This window comes from Lissotriton helveticus, chromosome 10, assembly GCF_964261635.1.
Source record: "Lissotriton helveticus chromosome 10, aLisHel1.1, whole genome shotgun sequence".
Taxonomy (NCBI): Eukaryota; Metazoa; Chordata; class Amphibia; order Caudata; family Salamandridae; genus Lissotriton; species Lissotriton helveticus.
This window is the reverse complement of record NC_136071.1, coordinates 161,196,405-161,218,396: the sequence shown is the minus strand read 5'-3', so window position 1 is coordinate 161,218,396 and position 21,992 is coordinate 161,196,405.

The following is a 21,992-nucleotide window of genomic DNA, read 5'->3' as shown; positions in this document are numbered from 1 at the left end:
GAGCACGCCCACTTGGGCATCACTGAACACCATTTGAACATTTTTGGACTATCTATCAGACTTTGGGCAGCTGTGGAGCCCAGTTTGGGCTGTGACCTGGACTCACCTGCATTTTGTATATATTGTGACCTGGACTCGGTTACGAGCAATGGATTATGTATCCCCTCTTTTTTTGACACATATGTTGCTCTTGTGTAGGTGGGATGAGTTTTTTCCATCCTCACCCGCAATTTTGTATATACTGTCTCTTTAACATAGCGACAGCATTCGCACTTGCGTAGAGTCCGGAACTTTCCGGATATTTCCTTTTGGTTGCGCGGCGGATTCGCCGCTTGCAGGACAATTTATTTTATTCGATTGTAGAGTTCTGCATTTGGTCCATATGTGTTTTGTTCCCATAACAACAGTGTTTTGTTATTTGGAACGGGCATCGCCATATATTTTCTGATGGCCCTTGTAACATCTTGTTGATTATCTATATTATTTTGCTCATTCCATGTATTCCAGGTCAGCTACAAGACGTTATTGTTGTTTATCAATTTCCACCAGCCCTATTTCCATTTTCATTCATTTGACCCTGTCAAGATGTCTGCCACACTATGTTCATAGTCCTTTGTTCATTTTCATCAAATTTCACTTGATTTAAATGTTTTGCACATTCACACTCATTTGCGTGATCAAGGCTTGTGAGAAGCCGAAACATGTAGCATTTGAATAAACACCCTTGGATTATCCTCCTGTTTGGCGTATCTGTGGCGGCTGCTGAGAGCGTGTTTACACGACTGCTGTTTGGAGTGATATATATATATATATATATATATATATATATATAAATATAAAGGTTTCCACCAGTTTAAGTAGGAACCACGCACTCAAAGGGTCATTTCTCCAAACAGATGTTTATTTCGCTTGTAACATTGAGGAAGGCGGAGCGCCGAAACGCGTCTGTTACAAGCGAAATGAACATCTGTTTGGAGAAATGACCCTTTGAGTGCGTGGGTTCTACTTAAACTGGTGGAAACCTTGAGCGTTATATTTTTGCGGGTCCTGCAACCGCAACACGCACCCGTCTGTGAGTGCTCCCGGATATTGACAGGAACAGTGAGCGCGGATATATATAAATATATATATATATATATATATATACATAATTTTTTTCCACCCCCCCGCCCTATCACCCCCGGTCCCTACCAGCCTCCACTGGATATCTGTCACGTTTGAGACAGAGTAACCTGTCCGCCGAACTCTGTATCAGGCCCAAAAATCATTATATGTTATGTTATGTTATGTTAAATTTATAAAGCGCACAGTTACATCTGGCGCTAACAGAAGGAAACGATCAGAAAGAGCACAAAACAGCCACTAGAAGAGCAACGTTTTATAATTGCCATTGCCAAGACTGACAAAGCAGACATTTTGTTAACTTAAATAAAACAATTTCCACTCTGGATCAACAAATGTTCTAAAGAATCTTCCGAGGCAGTCCTCGCAAATATTCCCTAACCTTTGATAATAGGAGAGAAATATATCTAAGGCGTATTCGTTCATGAGTTTTTAATGGGACATTTCAATTTCTTTTACTCACTTTAATTGGAGTTGCACACAAATATTTAGACTACCAACAGTAAATACTTGATTAATGCAGCGACCAGAGATCAGATGCTGTCTGGGGAAGCAATTATTAGTTAATTAATTGCGTCCTTGGACTTTCATTTAAACATTATCTTAAAAGTGTTTGAATAATAAGTAAATTAGACTCACAAATTCAAGGCAAACAACAACTTTCAGAAAAAGGGCAGATGTGAATCTATATTTGGCAAGGTGAGTTGAAAAATGAACACATGGGTAACCTCACCACGAGCCTAGTCGTTTTGTGATGGAGGATACTGTAACTTGCATAACTCATTTTTTGGCATTTGAAACGTGACTGTGAAGGCCATACAGACTCTGGGCCTCATGTATGAAAAGTGACGCATCGCTGTGTGAAAACAGCGATGCGTCACTTTTCATTGCGCCGTCTTTGCTACATGGTGGATGCGTCATATTTACAGTAGGCCGCATCATGTCGCAAGGAGTTACAGATACGTCAGTATTTCTGACGTATCTGTAGGCGCAAAAATGATGCATTGCTGGAGTGTGTCACAAAAGTGATGCCATTGCATCAATGAGTCATTTCACATGGGCAAGTCCCATTTCAAATCTGCCTGCGTCAGTCCTATGCCTGCTGTGAGGCAGGCGTAAGATAGTGACGCATTTGCGTCCTAGAAGTGACGCAGTAAAATATCATAGATTTCACTGCATGGCTTCTACGAGGCTTACTTGCATGCAGAACGCCCACCCTGCATACATCATACCTGGCGCAGGTATAATGTGGCGCAGGGGTTTACAAAGTGACGCATCTACCTAGATGCGTCACTTTGTAAATATGATGCAACATGGTGCATTTTTTACGCTACTGGGGCATCACAAAAAGTGACGCACCGGCAGCGCAACAGTGACGCAAGGGCTCATAAATAAGCCCCCATGTGTCAAAATAGGAGATAAAGAAAACTCTGCACAAATAGCATTTGCACTGGGTGTCCACAATGTTTTCCAGAGCAGGCATAAAAATAGGTACAATGTGCACGTGCCTCCACAGCAACTTGTGCTCAACTGCTTATGTTATGTTCCATAGTTTTGTTAAGCGTTCAAATGCCTATGGGAGTCTTGGTGCTAGCTGAAAGACCGCAAAAGAAATTACAGGGTTATTGTATGTTGGTCCATGAAAGCCTGATCCACACAGGTCTTCAGGATATCCACGTGGAAACCATGGTGCGCACAACCTGTTTAGAGCCTCATGTCGGTACAAAAAAAGCCAAATGTCAAAAGGATTTTCTCACTTCTCGGCTGGGATATTTTGCCATAGTCTTTGTAGGCACAGCAAGTGGTAAATTCAAGCTATAATGTGGGGTACTTCTTACAGGGAACGCTTGAAAGTGAAAATTTCCTTTACTAATGCATCAACAGAGGTGAACAGAGGACTTTCGTCTATACTAGGCCATTCCTTATAGCTGCTGTGCCTCCCCCTAAAGACAAACAATGAGAATGGATTATTTTCAATCTGTTTACTCTACCCGGTGGTTTGAGACCACTAACAGTTTTCCCAAACATTTTCAGACATGCACTGTTGCAAGCCTTGCACATCTGTTTTGAGATGTGCTACTTGTAATGAGAAACAACCGTCACCACGCAGAAATTAGGGTAAGGGTGGTTTAAGGGTTTAGGGGGGGGTAAGGGTATAGGGTGGTAAGAATGATTTTAGGGGAGGGTAAGGGTGTTTGTAAGTAAGGGTATTTTTATGTTTTAGGGGTGGGTAGGGGAATTGGTGGGTGGTAAGGGTTTATAAGGGGTGGTTGAGTTTAGGGGTTGGGGTTGAAAAGGTAATATATATATATATATACAGATGTAGATATTTAGATCTATATAGACAGATATACACACATATACATATATTCATGTATATGTGTGTGTGTCATCATTCACAGAACCACTCACACACCCACTTGGACTCCCATACAACCTCTCGTACACCCACTTACACACCCATACAAGCACTCACATGCCCATTCAGAGACCCATACCAGTACTCACATACCCACTCACTCTTCCACAGAGGCACTCGCATACCCACTCACTCACTTGTACAGCCACTCACATAACCATTCACTCACCCATACAGTCACTCATACAACCGGTCACTCACCCGTACAGCCACTCACGTAGTCACACACTCACCCATACAGATACTCACATACCCACTTATTTACCTACACAGTCACTCACACACCCATACAACCTCTTATACACCCGTTCACACATCCACACAAGCACTCACACATCTGCTCACTCACCCATACATCCATTCACACAGACACTTACTCTCCAATACAGCCACTCACACACCAACTACCTTAACCAAACACCCACTGAAACAACCACTCTCTCACCCATACAGCCACTTACACACCCAGTCACTTACTCATACAGCAATTTAGACACCCACTCCCTCGCCCATACAGTCACTACACACCCACCCAGAGAGCTACTCATACTGCCACTCACTCACCCATAAACCCACTGAAACACCCACTCACTCAAAAATACAGCCACTCTCATAGCATCTCACTCACCCACCCAGCTACTCACACACCCACTTATACACCCATATAGCCACTTATACACCCATACACACAAAAATACATACATTCACACAGCCACTCACATAATATATGTTAGAATCAGTAGTAGTGGACCAAGTATAGTAATTTAACTTTTATAGTTGGTTAGAACATATGTTTAACAATAATAAACTCTTAGAAAATACTTACACTCATCATCAGTGAAGTCATTTGCGATGTCATCAGTGACGTCATCAGTGATGTCACTGACCATGTCATGAGTGATGTAATATGTGAGGTCACAAGCAGTGCATTGCGGGGGTATAAGTTATAGTTAGCTCAGGTAACTATAACTGCTGAATTTCACTGAGGTAAATCTGATTCTATTTATGACACCCCTGTAACCTTTGTTTTTCTCAGTGAATTACTAAGGTTTTTTTAATTCTATTTCCTAACTATAACGTCCCTAAAACCTTTATTTTTTTTCAGTGAATTTCTATGCTTTTTCAAAATCTATTTTCTAACTAAAACGTCCATGTAACCTTTGGTTTTTTAAGTGGATTTCTATGTTTTTTTAACTGGTTGGCATGTTTGCGGAGTGGTGGAGAAACTGGGCAGGGCCTCCGACCAACTGTCAGGAATCCCGCTGTAAGGGACTTTCTGGAGGTAACAGGATGGCTTTGAGGTCTCCAAGGTTCCTCAGCATCCAAAAGGACTTCATCTCCCAACCAGTATTGCGCCAGGAGGTGCCTTTGCAGAGTGGTGGATGAGGGGGTAAGGCCTCAGAAGTGTTCTCAGCAATCCCACTCTTTGGGACTTACTGGAGGTAACAGGAGGCCTTGATGGCTCCCAAGGACCCTCAGCATCCAAGGGGACTTCATCCCTCAACCAGCAGTGCACCAGGAGGTGCGTTTGAAGAGCTGTGGGGAATGGGTCCATTGCCTCCGATAACCTTTCAACAGTCCCACTCTATGGGACCTACGGGGGGTAACAGTGGGGATAGTTAGCCCCCAAGGGCCATCTGAAGCCAAGGGGACTTCATCCCCCAGCCAGCAGTGCACCAGGAGGTGCGTTTGCAGAATGGCGAAGAAAGGGGGCGGGGCCTCGGGCAAGTTGCTAGGCATTTATTTAAATAACATTTTTAGGGAAGGGGGTTTTGTAGTCCCTCTTCTTAGGGCTGATTTTGGCCCCGGGGAACACATCTCCCTTAGCGAGGCATTTTTGGAATGGGGCAGGGGGCCTGATGGCCCCCTTCCAGGGACAATTTCGGTCCGGGGCCACCCATCCTCTGGGGCCCAGCATTTCCTATTTGCTTTCTTTATAAATAAAGGGAGGAGGCCGCCTGGCCCACCTCCTGGGGTAATTTTGGCCCCGGGGACCAATCCCTGGGAGGGGGCCGGGCAGGGCCCACCTGCTGGGACGATTTTGGCCCAGGGACCCCATCCCCCATGACTGGGCCTCTTGTCTGGGTTCCCTGGTCCCATCCAGGACACCCAGACAGTTTCTTGGGTACCGCGTGGGAGCCTGAAGGCCCCTGTGATCCCTGTTAGCTCCCCGCATCCTACTGGAGCCAGCACTGGTTTTGGACAGAGGGAGCTGCTGAACATGCAGCTCCCTCTGTCCAAAAGCAATTCTGCTCTGCTTTCAGCCAGCAAGAGCATTTTCAATGCTCTCATTGGCTGAAAGCAGAGCAGTGTATGCTATGGCTTGGCAGGAGTGGTGAAGCTCCTAACAAGCTATAGCAAACCGCAATGTCCCGGGGGTGGGCACCCTGGAACATTGCAGGAGCCGGTCCTGGGGGATGGCAGTCCCCTGGGCCATTATTGGCCCTAGTAGGGGGCAGGAAAGGCCCCTTTCTTTTTTGTTATTTGCCTCAGGATGTGGTGGTACCCAGGGCTGCGGGTTGCCTTGCAGCCCCTCTCATTCAAATTTGTTGCTGGGCTGCAGGAGGTTCACACGTCCCCTGCATTCTTTTAAGAGAACCCCCAGGGAGGTGGCAGTTCCCAGGGCTGAGGGAGTCTAAGAGGATGCCCCTTTACCAAAATTGAATCAGCCCCAGGGAGGTGGTGGTGTCTGCAGTAGCAGGGAAAGTCATATCTGCCTTCCCCACATTAATGAGTAAAGAAGGTCCAGGGAGGTGGTGGTCCCCAGGGCATAATAACCCCCAGGAGGGGGGGGGGGGCTTGTGTGCCTCTACTCCTTTTTTTACACAATGCCCCAGGGACCTGGTCAACCCTGGGGCCAATTAATAATGAAGCCCACGCTTCATTAAAAAAAACTTTTCACCCCTGTGATGTCCCCCATGGGACCTCCCCCACCTTCCAAGAGGCCTAGGGGGTCAGGGTATTTCTACCCTACGCCCCTTTTATTTTTCTTTGAAATGTGTTCGTGGGACTTGGTTCCACGCCGAGTCCCAAGATAGCTGCCAACACCTCCTTGTTGACGCGTTGACAGCCAATCAAATTTTAGTGGGATTTTGGGCTCCCAGATATCTATATTCATTAAACTTAAATATCTACAGCCCAAACCGCTGGTTGAAATGACACCACATTTGGCACAAAGGTAGCTCTTGGTCCAGAAACCACGTTTATGTTATTTGGTGTAAATCCATTCAGTAGTTTTAGAGTTATTAAAAGAAAACCAACATTGTATATCTCAATCAGTAAATATGGAATCCACTCTTCTCTCTTAACTGATTGTGTGCCCACTTTCTAGCCGCTTCAAATATGGTTTTTGGAAGCAGTCAAAAGAATAGATTAAAGCAATCTCCTAATGAAAAGAGATTTGTAACTAACTTTAGTACAGAATGGCAACAGGTCAGGGGAATAATGTCAAAACACTGGAATCTAGTAAAAAGTGACCCCATCATTGAAAAAATGGTATCTAAAAGAATGCTGGTCACATACAGGACAAGAAAATCAATGAGAGACGCCTTAGTCAAAACCAACCCTGAGAGAGTTGAGAAAACTAACTGGTTGAGAAAAAGTAAAGGATTTAGAAGGTGTACAAAATAAAGAGCGTGACAGTATGGTATAAATTAAAGTGAATATGGCACACCTTTGCGCAGGTATCCAGTAAAGATTAAAATAACCTTCTATTGTAAGACTGCCTATGCAGTCTACATACTAACCTGTACTTGTGATCTTGTATATGTAGCAAGCACAGTGCATCAAGAGCATAAATGTATTTTACAACATACATGAGCTATAAAGAATGTAGAGAAATCATATCCAGTTGCACGCTATTTCAACCTGATGCACAAAAGAGAAGTAGAGAGTCTATTGTTCTTTGTTGTTGATATTGTTCCTAAAAGTCTGAGAGGTGACAATAGGAAGAAATTGTTACATAAGCTGAAATCGAGATATATACTTGAATTTGATCATAAAAACCTGAATGGGTTAAATTTGGAAGAGGATTTGCACACTTTCCTGTAACTCTTCTAAGGGATGAAACACCATTTGGGATGTATAGAAACTGAAATCCCTTTGATTTAAGTTTGAATGTTACTGATAATTGATGTAAACAATTATTGCTAGGGCATGATATGTTAATTCCCATTTGGGGCTTTAGAATGTGACATGTTCTAGGGAATTTCCTCGGATTCCCCGAATAGACACCTTGTTCCTCCGAGATAAGGGTATGAGTGACAAAATACGGAAAGGAACCAAGCTATATTTTGCAGAAAACCAGGGCTCTGTAGAGTCGGCTACTGACCTCTGGTAAGAGTTTAAGAACGTTTTAAGAGGCCAATACAGTCCTTGATAGCGGAAAAGGGAGGAGCAAAGGTGAGAGTGCAAATCAGCTAAAAGAGAAGTTTGGCTCTGGAAGAAAGGGCAACAGTGGAGGGCACGCTGGCCCTGACCCACTTACCGAGATTTAAACAGCATAAACTCAGGGCCCTGGCAGAGAAAGGGCAAGGAGCCATGCTTTGGCAACACAATGTTGTCTATGTGACATGGGAGACAAGACCGGTAAATTACTGGCCTGGCTAGAAAGGAGAGATCAGCGTGGTCCTGGGTGCTGGAGGTAATTGAAAAGGATGGGGAGGTCCAGACATCCGATGCCAGAATAGCAGAGAAGTTTTCCAGATACTACCAGGAAGTGTATACCTCAAGCGCGGCCAAGACAGAGGAGGAGTGCGGGCCTTTCTCCAAGGAATAGGCCTAGGTACACTCGAGGGAGAGGAGAGTGAGAGGCTGACCCTCGATTTAACAGAAGAAGTGATAGCGGCCATCTGCAACATGCAGCAGACCCAAATTGACTGCTAGTAGAACTCTATGAACTCTGAGCAACCAGAGTGGCCAGACCAATGCTAGATATGCACCATGCGTCGGGCACAGCAGGATGCCTTCCCAGGGATCAAAGAACAGCCACAATAGTGGTGTTTCACCAGGCCCGCAAGCCTCCAAGGGAGTGCAGCTCTTACAGACCAATATCACTCCTAGATGTTGAGTCAAAAGCACTAGCTAAGATCCTAGCGAGTAGGCTTTGTATGGCGATTACCTCCCTAGTACACCCCGATCAATCTGGTTTCAGGCCTCACAAAAGCACCCGACTGAACCTGAGGTGCCTATATGGGGTGCTCCACATGACGGACTCTGCAGATACAAGGCCAGCAGAATTGTTGGCCCTAGACAGTAAAATGGCGTTCAATAGTATAGAATGGAACTTCATGTTTGTGGTGCTGGCCAAGATGGGTTCTGGCCCAAAATTCTGCAGGTGGGTTCACCTCCTTTATCGATCTCCACTGGTGTGGGTCCGGATTAGTGGAGTAGAATCCAGGGAATTTGGATTAAGGAAGGGGATGAGACAAGGCTGTCTCCTTTCGCCTATGTTATTTGCATTGTTGTTGGTGCCACTAGCGGAATGGGTGCAAAAGGACCCGCTAATAAAAGGCATACAGGCACCTGGCGGCTGGGTGGAGCACATATCACTATACGTGGATGATATCCTGCTTTAGGTTTCAGGGCCCTATAGTTCTGTCAGCAGAATACTACAAGTCTTTGAAACGTTTGGATCCTTCTCTGGCTAAAGTATAAACTGGTCCAAATCAGTAGTTCTCCCGCTCGCGATTGTGCGACTGAGGTGATACACAATAGCTTTAAATATTTGGGTACACTATCCACGTCACCAGGGACCCACAAGAATTATTGTGTGACTAAATGTGGCACCTCAGCTGGGTAGGTTGAGGGGTGATGTAGTTCAATGGAGTTTCCCTTACCTATCTCATTAATGCGAAGGGCAGCTATTTTTAAAATGATGACGCTTCCACAGCTGTTATATGTCTTCCAGAACACTCCATTTAAGATCCCCCCAGACACCTTCCAGAGAATACACCGGAAAGTCTCTGCATTACTATGGCAGGACTCAACCTCACAAATTGCACTGCATAATATTCAAAGGGGGTCTATGAGGGAGGGCTAGGGGTCCCAGATGTTAAATTATATCACTTTGTGACACAGATACAGGTGGTGAATTATTGGGCCTTCTCTGCTCAGCAGGAACCGGCCTACCGAATGGACAGATATGCGATGAGCCAGAGTGGATATGAGGAAATCCTGTACCGAAAAGCAACAGCCTTACAATCGGACAGGGGCACAGGCCTGGAGGAAGGAAACACATTTCCTTGGGTGGACCGGCAGGTTAACAGATCGAACTCCACAATGTCATAGTGATATGCTGAGCATGATAGGTGGTCTTGAAGGATTTGCTGGTTGGGAACGAATCAGGATAGAACACTTGGGTGACATATACAGAGGACAGGCCTTGATGTCCTTTACAGACCTTCGTCAAGAATTTGACCTGGCAGATACAGAACATTTTAAATATATGCAATTGGGACATGCCCTTCGGAAACAGATAATTAAGGAGAGCAACTGCCTGAGGCGTCCCCGTTAGAAGACCGGTTGCTAGCGGACCCTATGCCTGAAAAGTGTATTTCTCTTATCTACAAGAAACTGCTCAATAACTCCCAGGAACTGCTGGTGATGCTAAGAGAGGTGTGCGGGCGGTGACCTGGGGAGGATGGAGGATGACAAATGGGTAGATGCAATACAAAGCCCAAGAGAAGTCACCATTAAATCCCACTTCCACCTGTGCAACTGCGTATTCTTCTTAGATCCTACTATTCTAGGACAGTCCTGTGTAAGATGGGAAGGGCGGAGACATCACAGTGCCTGCATGGGTGCAGCCAGGAGGGTACCTTTTTCCACGTTCTTTAAAAATGCCCAAATATTCAAGAGTACTGGGCACAAATTGTAGAGGTAATGACCCGTGTAACGTCATGCTCGGTCCCAAAGATGGCAAAAAGCTCCTCTTGAATATTAGTGGTGCGGAACTGTGGCCTAAATTTCAAAACATTTGGCTCACACTAGTGGCTGTGGTGGGCAATAGAAATATATCATAGGCATGGGGTAGAGCGACCCCCGAGCAAGAGTGAATGGGAATCAGACATGGACTGGTGTCAAAGGGTAGAACGGGTGTTGTATAAAAGTAGGGGGTGCCCCAGGAAGTGAGAGAAGGTGTAGGGGGTTTGGAGAGCGTATCAGGGTTTTTGAGGCAGGGTTGCGAGAAGCTGGGAGGCCCTCCCCTGGCCACGTCCTTTACCTTCCTTCCCTCCCTCATTAGGACGGTGCTTGTTTACTAAATTGGTGAATGGGCCGTAAAAGCGTAGATAACGTGAAATATCTCTAAAATGTAATATACTGAATAATTGTAACAGATTCTATCTGCTGAATGCTAATTGTATCTAAACATACCATATATGTTGAATGATAAAAAACGTTAATAAAAAGAGTTTGAAAAAATGTAAATCATAGAATGAGACATGTGATTGTGAAAATATAGTACAATGTGTATAGATAGAGGCTACAACCTTACTTACGGATCAATTCTGAGCATTATGATACATTAGTGTGTATTATACTTAGGGATCAGATGTGAGATTGGCTATTTAGCACAGTACACTTTGTGATTGATTTTATTTTATTTTTATTTATTTATTTATTTATTTTTGATTGGCTTTGTGATTGATTTTAGTGTCCAACCAACAAGAAGGTCTATGCACGATAGCACACGTGTGAATTAAGGCCTTGGGTAGAGGTAGCTACTTAGTGCAAAGCACTTTATTACTAATGTTTATGTTCTAACAACAAGATACCATAAATAATAATTGGTGAAAATATTACTTAAATGTACAAAAGGGTTTTCATTTGATGTACTATAACTTAGTGATTTATGGAACTTAAGTTTGATTTAGCATGATGTAATGTTTTTAGAAAAGTGTGATTCACTTCTATTTCTATGAATTTACTGGGGCAATTTGCAGCATATGAACGCATTGATGAATGTGAGGTAACTTTCTTGCATGTCAGAATGGACAATTTTGAAAAAGAAGTATATGGAATATTATACTTTACTTGTAAACACAAGATATATTTGTTTATATTTTTGTTTGCACCTTTTTTGAAAAGCATTGTGATGAATGGTACAACTTCTATGTTTATAATTCGAGAAGAGATCATGTGAGAACTTAAAACCAGAAAGAAAATCGTGTCTCATTGATGTGAGCAAGGCCACCATGCATTGCCAAAACGCGTCAGCGGTCTCTCATCAATAAATGAGAGGAATTGTGAACAGCTCGAGTTTCAGTTCCTGTTTTTTGACAACAGTCTACAGAAATATTTAATGCGGAGTGAGCGGTCCTCATCTTTGCTAATGTTCCTCCGTGGTTTGGCACCAAGTGACTGAAATGACAACTGGTGAAGGAGTAATATATATATATATATATATATATATATATATATATATATATATATATATATATATATACATACATATATATACATATATATATATATATATATATATATCGGTGTGTTGCCCTCGGGCTGCCAGTTTGCCGGTGGTGCTCATACTCAGTGCTACGCCACACGATGATATTGTAATTCAAAAGACGGCTTCCTCTCACTCAAGAATGCCATAGCACTTGGGTGCTGTTTAAATTATAGTTTTGTAATTCATCCACACACAAAAGAACAGCATCAACGTGTTTCAGTGCCCCAATGCACCTAGGTCACGATGCTGACCGTTTCCACTAATCACCATTTTAAACCTTACGCGATACATGACATTAACACCAAGGAAGGACAAGCTCATTGCGATTACCAGCAATGCCATTTTGTAACGGCTAACTTTTCATTATTTTCAAGTGACAAATTATTGTTTACCATGTTCAAACCACATAATATGTGTGTTTCAATGTTTTTCAGAATATTACATTTAAACAAATGTTAATTTCACATTCATTTCATTTTGTGCCACCAGAGAATCTGACCTACAAATTTCACTCGACATTTGGTCGCCATTTTAGGACGTGTTGCCTGATGACCACTGATTAATGCCCAAATAGGCAGTTCATTAATCAGCTCGACCATTAGCCTATCTCTGTTTTCTATGCACAATCTGTCTCTGTAGGCTCCTATACTCTACAATACAGCCTCCAATATTCATGGAATGGCACACAAGTAACGATCATAGCAAGCACAAATAAATTCAATACATTAGTTTTTCCCATAACCGGATTCTATAATTAAATTAAGATAAATCATAAATCAAATCAGTAAAGTTGCTGCAACTCTTTAGTCTCTGGACTGAATAAGGAGAAGCAGAGTTGTCTATTTGTCTGCTGCTACATGACTTCCTATGCTGCAGTGTATTCAAGCTTGCGTTCCTGTAAAAAACACATGTATCCTCAAAACATTAAAATTGAAAGTTGTTCTAATGGTCTCAAGAGCTAGCAGCTTCGAATAAAAATGGGGGTTACAGATGGACATAGAGCTCTTCATCAACATTTAACCCTAGTGGTTATTTGCAATCCATTTCTATAATGTATCTTGATAAGAGTCTTCTTAGCTCTTTCTGTCTGCCCCCCCCAGGCTCTTCAGCAAGTAGTCAATCACATTAAATGAGAATAACTTATGATCACCTCCATGCATTTTCTTGCATTTTTTTAAAGTGCCTGCTACAGGATAAGTGTTGACTGCATTCTTTATTGCTTGTAAGCGTTGGATAGTACATGTATGAACAGGTAGGATTGCACTTCCTACGCACCATTTGGGTCACTTACAGGACAATGCATACACCGTGCAATCAGTTTTACAAGTAAAACTTTTCTACCTCTTATTTTCTTGTGAAAAGGTGTATCAAGTTCAATCATGTTCTTACCATTGGCACAGGCATTGCATTCAGAGCATTTTTTTTAAAATTTGGGCTAGGTTTCAGCCAGGTGCGTGGAGTGTGGGTACTTCTCTCTTTACCAGAAGGTCCCTCAACCCTTCCTGAAAGCAATCTGTGGTCTTTTGGTGACACTGCTAGCAATGATCAGATCATTTTTAATCAAATACCAATGTTTAAGCAATGCTCTACCTATCGCCTGATGATTCTCATGGAATGTGGTGATAAACCTGGTTAGGGTCTCTTTGCTTTTTTGTTTTTTTCTCATTAAACAATATTTATTCCCTTTTATATTTAGAGACTCTCTTCTTAGCTTCCCTAACATGGCTTCTGTGTACCCTCTCTTTTAAAATTGTGATACTATGCTGTCCTGCGTATCCTTCAAGTGGTTAACACTACTGCAAATGCGCCGCGACCTCAACAATGCCCCAAAAGGGATGTTGCTTTTCAGAATTTGAAGGTGTAAGCTACTTGCGTTCAGTATGCTGTTTAATGCTTTGGGCTTCCTAAAGCCTGTAGTTGTAAGTCTCAAATCCTTGAAGAGAACTTGTACATCAAGGAAATCAATTTGTGTACAGCTCATCTCATTGGTAAAGTTGAGATTGAAACTGTTTTTGTTTCTGTCTTCTACAAACTGCCTGACCATCCCTTCATCTCCTCGCATATGGGCTATTGAAAAGAGCAGGTACTCAATGGACCAGGACTAAGTCAGTGGGCAGAGAGAATCATACTATAGGTTCACTACACAGATGACCTGTTCACATTATGGAAAGGAGATGAAGGGATGACCAGGCAGTTTAATTTACAGGCCCTGGGTACATGGAGTACAACGTTACTAGAACTTACAGGTAAATTAAATATGCCAATTTAGTACAAGGCAATGTTAATGTGCTTTTAGGGAGTAAGCACATTAATTTTAGCACTGGTTAGCAGTGCTAAAGTGCACAGAGTCCTATGGCCAACAAAACAAGATCAGACAAATATGAAGGAGTATGGCAGAAAGTTTAGGGAAAGACCACGCTGAGGCTGACAGTGTCACAGTTTCCCCGGCCGCTGGTAAACCCTGCCTGCCTAGCGGAACATCAGTAGTTCGGGAAGACCAAAACACCCAAAACTACATTACACAGCGATACTTGCGGGCCACACAGCGTGTGCCGCTACGCGACCCGGAAACAGGACAAGAGGAGGTTGCAGAGAAGCCGCGGTGCCGATAATTCTTGTTCTGGAGATCGGCAGGCTTCGTAGGTGTTTCTTCGCTCACTGAGTATGCGGTAAGAGTGCTGTGAGCACTATTCCTTTGGATTCCTGTTATCGGCTAGGACGAGCCGGATATCATCCTATTGATCCTGTTAGTGTGTTTTGCTGTAACCCGTGTATTCCTCCGATTTTCCTTGGTGGTATCTTTGCTCTGACAGTGGGTTCTGTCTTCCTCGCTCCTCTGTTGGCCGAGACCTTATCAAGGGTCTCTTGCAGAGGAGTGTATTATTTGGTATTTACCTTACTGGATGTGACCGAGGTTTTGCGGTCACGTGGTATAGTACTTTTGGTTCATTTCAATACTTTTGGGGCTAAGTACTCCTCTGTTGGTTGAGGTCTGGTTCTTAAGATCTCTTGCGGAGGAGTCACTTAACTTTGTCACCAGATTAGCGCATCATTTGTTTCTTATGACTATCATTCTGGGGAGCTGACCATTTGGAAACATAATGTCAACTGAATCTTGGAGAGATAATATCGTGGTCCTTAGGTAACAAGCTGTCCTTCTATAACACTGAACTAAGAACAAGAGGGTTATTGGTCTTGGCTTCTTCACATTCAGATACCGCCTTTTGTTGTTTTATCTTATTTTAGGAGAGAGGTAAAGAGGGTACGTTGCCAAGATTGGCTAGGCGCCAAATCCACCTTTCCGTTACATGGGTAGGTGCCACAGAGATATGGAAAGTGAATGTATATTGCTGTGATTTACAGTGACTCTGTGACATACTGTTTTTTATGCCTTTTGTTTTGCTAACCAGAGCGTATGGATGTTAGCGTGCCACTGCCCTCTACCCTCTTCTCTGATTTAGGCTCAACTTATCTTATTTTACAGGTGAGGGACAGGAAACAGGTATTAAGGGGGCTCTTATGGTAATTGATCATGTATAGTCTCTGACCTGTTGTGCTTAACCTGTGATTGTCTCTTCTTCAGATCTCCCTCCGTGCTGTCCCCATCCTTTCCTTCCCCCACTTGATTACCCCAAAAGTCTGTGTAGTGACCTGGCCAGACTTGGGGTTGTCTAGAGAAGGGCCCCTTATAGCATCAATGCAACTCTGGGGATTATCGCGGGGGAGCCTGACAGACAGGTCTAACACACTCAAAATATGTTGGTCCTCTATATTTAGTCCTCAATATTTTGGTCCCAAGATATTGTTGTGAAAGGGGACCTGTTGTGTTCCATAGCTTCACATGTGACTTTGCAAAAGTTGTTTTGGAAACAGAGGTTGATGGGTGTGTCTAACATTATGAACCAGTACAAAAGGAGAATTAATTATATTCAAATCTGAGGACCTCAAATGTAGCTGGAGATATGTCTGGGATTCATGATCTACAGATTTGTATTTGGCTGTAGAAAATCGAAACTAAGCTTTTTGATTAAAATATTGAAAAGTAAACTGTGGTTCAATCAACTACTCTCTATTGTGGACTGGTCTGCTAGACATGCCAAGGGCTTTAGTGTTTCAAGTGCAAGTCTGATATTGCCGCAGAGAGGCCTATATCAATCAGGCTAGTGCAATCGATATATGTCTTTGGAGCTTGTGTATTTCAGAAACCAGGATGAAAAGTGCAGTGTGGGTGTGGTCAGTGTTTACCAGATAAGTCAGTCAAATAACTACCAACCTTGGTGAGTTGAATGGTACACTGTTGCTGCAGTACAGTTCAGATGATGTAGTTTCAGTTGTCCATCAGATGTTACACCAGAACTGCCACCAGCCCATAAGTGCAGAGTCTTTTGGGGATATTAAGTGAAACAGAGCAGGGAGTGAGCAGAGATATAGGAGAACAGTAGCATCGTCGTAGACCAGAGAGTGAGAGGCAATCAAATGCGCTATCAAAGGAAGGTTTAGAGATAAAAGAAGGGTGAAAATAAACTTAAGAAGTGAGGAAAAAGGACATTTGCTGGAGGAGAATAATTTTAAAATAAAGCAGTTTACCATCTCACACAGGTCTGATCCCCGCTCGCATGTATTTTTTGTCTCTAGTCAATAATGCAATAGAGCTTGGATGTCAAATTTTGAGAAGATTAGTAGCAGATCATCACATAAAATATAATCAGGATTGTTTATTCTAAGATCAGTCAATAATGAGAGTTTAAGGAAGATTTAAGGGTTTCAGTAATCAAGCATTAGTAAACCAGCTTTATTCGATTAGTTCAATATTTCGATCAACTAACAGAATTAATAATACAAAATATGCTTAGAACAAATCATAACAATATGCATTAAGTGTGTCTTATACAGGAAAGAATCTCTATTATAAGAATGGGGCAAAAAGGTGTCAGTACGAACCAATGAAAACATCAAGTTCCATAGAAAAGAGTGAGATTAACAATAAAACTCAAAATTCACTTTAAAATCTATAGTTGATAACAGCAGCACTTCCCATGAAGACTGGCTCAAGAAACCCATTAGAGTCTCAAAGCGCTAAGGAATAAAGCAGTATTAATGTGCAGTAGCAGTAACATCTATTCTAGGAACATGTACTATTATAAACAGTCAATAAGAAATGTTGCAGTCCATGTTGCAACTTCTCCTCCTCTCATCCAATCAGCTTTCCATATTCTTCTGAGAACAAGCTCACTCCTTCCTTTCCTACGTGAAGTACAATGGACTATAGATAGTTATCATTGAGTGTTCAGTTTTATTTTTACTCTAGATACATATCAGGTCTTTCGATTTAAAACCTCCTTACCCACAAACATGACTACATCTCTAACCTTCTAAAAAAAACAGATTGTATGTTAGTTCAACAAAGAGCTATGTATAATCAAAACATCTGTTGTAACTATGAAAAATATTAGCACAGCATCTTCCCTTGGAATATAAGACAAATATGTTAAAAGGTCAACTATTCAGTTCAAGCATTGCATTTCTTTTGTGATAACTTTTTATATTTCCAATAAACAATAAAACTTTTAATAACATTTCGGAAAGTTATCTTTGTAATCAGAAAGCATTTGCAGAGTTATATGAATCATTCATTAAAGACACAGTCATTGAAAGGTCAAGATCTGAACATTTTCTGCATGTTTCAGCACATCTAGTCCAACTACTTGTGAAGCAGTGTTGCTCTGAGCATTTTGAGGCCTAGTGCGAATAAGTATATCTGCCTACTACAATGGCACATGTTTTATCACACACATTTCCTGGTTCATTATAAATTGCACATTCATTCTGCACAGGTCATTTCTAACTATTGTTTTACATTTTAAATAAAAATTCTCTATCATGGGACAGGGACGTAAAGCTTGTGTAAGGCAAAGAGGCAGACAAAATGAATTTAAAACATGAAAATGAGATTGCGTATGTGTAGGCATGCAAAGTATTAATACATATACACGAAGTCGGATAGCAAAAAGGAAAGGAATCAATAAAGGCTTCTCAAAGGTATGCAGGAAGAGAGGAGACAGCTGGCAAAAGCCTGATGCTAGCAAGACTGGAAGTGAGATTGCCAGTTGCTGTGAAGGGGCAGGGAGTGAGGCGAAAGCACAGTCAAAGCTAAGCATGCAAGTTTATGGGGCCTTCAGCAGGCCATTAGTGGCATTAGAAAACAGATGTACTTCGGCAAGATTGATTGCCTACATTCAAATAGAAAATCGCATTTTGGCTTTCATGAAACTCCCTAAATCCAGCCTGTCGTGGTCCTGACGTCTAATACTGCCTCATTGAATGTAGGCTGCAATCACTTGGTACTGTGGTCCCATGGTTGAATAGCATAGTTAAGTGCATCAGTGCCATTTTATGCTAAGAATGTAGTAGGCTAACCAAAGTCGTTACTGTCTCTCCTCATTTGTATTGACTGATCCACCAAACGTGGTTCTGGCTATCCTGTGTTCACCAGACAGAGTCACCAAACATGGATCTGGATTGTTTACAACTGTGACCTGCTTTTAACTCTTCTCAAGAACATAAACTAAGGCCACCCTTCTATTCAATTTTATAAGCAAGTATCATGAGAGATTGTAGTTACTAGCAATATTAATGACCTGTGCACTTCCTTGAGTGCAGCCTCTTTAAGTTAACCACTTGGATGCTAATGACAAGGGTAACTCGTCATGGAGTTTCCATTGATTTCAATGGAAATTACATTAAAAGCCATAAAACACCTTAGCATCCAACACGGGGCGTATTCACTTAGGGAAGCTTACATGTGAGTCAATCTATATGTGTAACTTTACTCTTACACCTTTTAGTAACTTAACTACTTATATCTATTTATTATTTACGAGCGTAAAGCTACTCAAAAGTGTAGACTTATATGCCACACCTCCTTAAATAGCATATTGAGTCAATAACATTATCAAATACGACTGTAAAGTTAGGAATGGTAGTGACTTTACAACTGTATTTTATGTTCCATACAAGTGGCGGATACCACCGCTACCGGATTGAGAGGGAGAACTTAGGATGGCAAAGTGTAGGGAAAAGTGTAAAAGCTTATTTCACTTTAAAATAAAATAGGAAAATATTTTCATATAAACTATTAATGTTGACTAATTTATATATATTTATTTAATTGTACAACACTATAAAAATTTACATTTGAAATCTAATTCTTATGAATTTATTAAATAAAATTATGCATCAGAAGCTTAAAGCATAAAACAAAATTCCCACCTACAGTAAACAATATATAGGTTTATTATGTATTAAAAATTATTAAAAGCGATGTATAGAATTAATGAAAAATAATGTAATATTTCAAAAAGTAATGTTACATTAAGTTTATATTTTAAAAGGGTGATTAAGATATGCTAAATTGAAATATAAAATGTTTTATTTTCAGATAATTGTTTTAACATTACATTGAATGTATTTATATTTTTAACCAGTTTAAATAATTTAAATTATATTAATATTACTTTCTATGGGGTTTTCTTTTAAGTCCCACCCTCAATTATTTTCTAAGAGAGGGAGTTGCAGTATCAGTGGTTGGCCATGTGTAGTATTGGCCTTACCACCATTATGCCATTCAAATAGTTTTGAGTACTTATTGGCAGTAGTAACTTTAAAGGTTCAGTTTGTGAATAAGAATTGGCTTACTTTTTCGTGGGTAGGTACACATCCCTTCCTTTACTCCTCCCTTAATCCTTCCCTTTTTGTATTAAGTATTTCCCATTTACCAGCTACTCCTCTCTTTTATATATGTGGAGGCTCCACCGTCGTGGCAGAGATCTCAGCACAGGAAATGATAGGAGGGTCAGAACCTTCGCATGTACGTTTGTTGACTAGCATTTTTTAGTACGTTAGATCTTCTACTGTAGTACGACTAAACACACTATTTGTAAGGAAACTGGCTTTTTGCAGGTTCACTTTCACTTTCACTTTTTGCCCCCATTTGACTGCTAGGTACTGGTATAATTACTGTGAAATTCCCTAAGCCCTGATAAACAGCACTCAGTGCATGTGCTCTGAACCTTAAAAAGGTGTATGTTTGATTGGCTTGCCCCCAATTGGCATAGCCCAACTTACTTGTAAGTCCCTAGTATATAGTGCCAGGGGTACTTAAGGCCTGTAAGATGAGGTGTCTCTCATGAACTGCAGCTCTAGTGTGCCACCACAAGTTCGACAAGGTAAAACATGACTCCTAGTCTGCACACTGCAGACTGAAAGGGCAGTTTAAAACTGCTGACTCGACTTTGTCATTTAAACTAATGGCAAAGCCCGAACCTCCCTTTTTAGGTCTTGCCTACGCAGCGCAAATGCGCTGCTTAGGAAAAGACCTTTAGCAATCGCTTTAGCTTTGCTACCAAAAACGTGCACGCATGCGGGAGTGAGCTTTCACACCATGTGTTGATTACAAACATATGGTTCCTGCTTGCGCCTGCAAGGGAAACAGGTGCAGGCCCCCTCCTCTCTCCCCTCCCCCTGCTGCCTCCTCCTCTCCTAATCTGTTTCGTCCCCCTTCAGCGCAAAGAGCGCTGGTTTTATTTACCCAATTGTCGTTGTTTTGCTGGGCAAGGCCTGTTTTGGTTTTGTTTTGATGTTGGGTAGTGATTGGCGACTGATCAGTTTCTGGCGGCAGTAGTGGGATTTTACCTCTCCTCCTTCGGCCGCCGGTACCAGCTCACAGTAGCTGCACCAGCAGCACGGGGCTTCAAGGCGTACAGTCAAGGTGGTACCTAGAAGAAGGTCTGCTACTACTATGATGGTGAGTTGTAACAGTGGATGGCGTGGCCCAGGGGAGTGGATCTAGTGTTGGTTGATTGTTGAGACTTTGGGGGCAGATTCCCCCCTTGTTTGCTGCTGCTTCGGTGTAATGTTTACAGTGTACAAAAAGTGTGCTCACTGTAGAATCCGGTAGCAGCAGTCTAACACCTGCCAACCCGTGGTGTGAGGCAGCGGCCTGCAGCCCTCTGCGCCGCATGTCCTCATCTCTGCCCACCTGCCGTGCACCCCTGTCTGCCCGGAGGCCCCAACCCTATCTCTGCCAAGGTTTTGTTAGAAACCGTGTTGATTTCCTAAATTCTTTGGTTGGGGAACTAAACTGTGGAAACCTGGGGGCCTGCTCTCCGTACATGGAAGACCGTATGGCACATCCAGGATGCAGGAGTTGGTACACTGTGTGGTGTGCAGGGCACGATGTGTCACAATGCTGGGCACAACTTGGTTTGTAGGGCATGCTGTAGTTTAATGTAGGCTGTGTTACACCCTTTTTACTGGCCATGGTAAGTTATGCATGATGTGCTACATATTTCAGGGTGCTGGACATGTGGCACAGCCTAGATCATGGCACGGAGCCGAATTATTCTCTCTGGTACGACGTGTACTGCATGTGGGGCAGTGCAGATTTTTTTTTTTTTACACTGCGTGGTGTTTTATGGTGATTTGTAAAGCACTGGTACCAATGCATGGTACCCATGCAGACTTACACCAAGCACCGATTGATAACTAACATAGTCCGCTATTGGAGTACCACCGTGCCTCACAATGACACAGGCTTAGCAGAAGTACTTGGGGTGGAATGGAATAGGCCCTGATGTTCCCACAATTATTTGATTCCTAAAATGTTCGCATTTAGAGAAAAGGCATTCAAAGCCTCTTTCTCGCTGTCTGGGTCTCTTGGTATGCAACTGGACTGACAAGGAATGTGAAATAAAAGATTTAACCGCTGCCGCCCCGTTGATTGCATTGAGTGCTGGTCACCCTCTTAGTCCCAATGCCCCTTGGTGCAGTGGAACACTAAATTGAAGTGGGCGTATTTGCTTGTTGGCCATTGGAGCCAACAAGCTGAAACTTTCAGGAGATGGGAAGCATGTTCTGTTTGTTGGTTTTTGCTAAAATACTTTAGGCCCGATGTAGTTTTGAATATATTGAATGGCTGCAGTTAGATATGAATTGAAATTT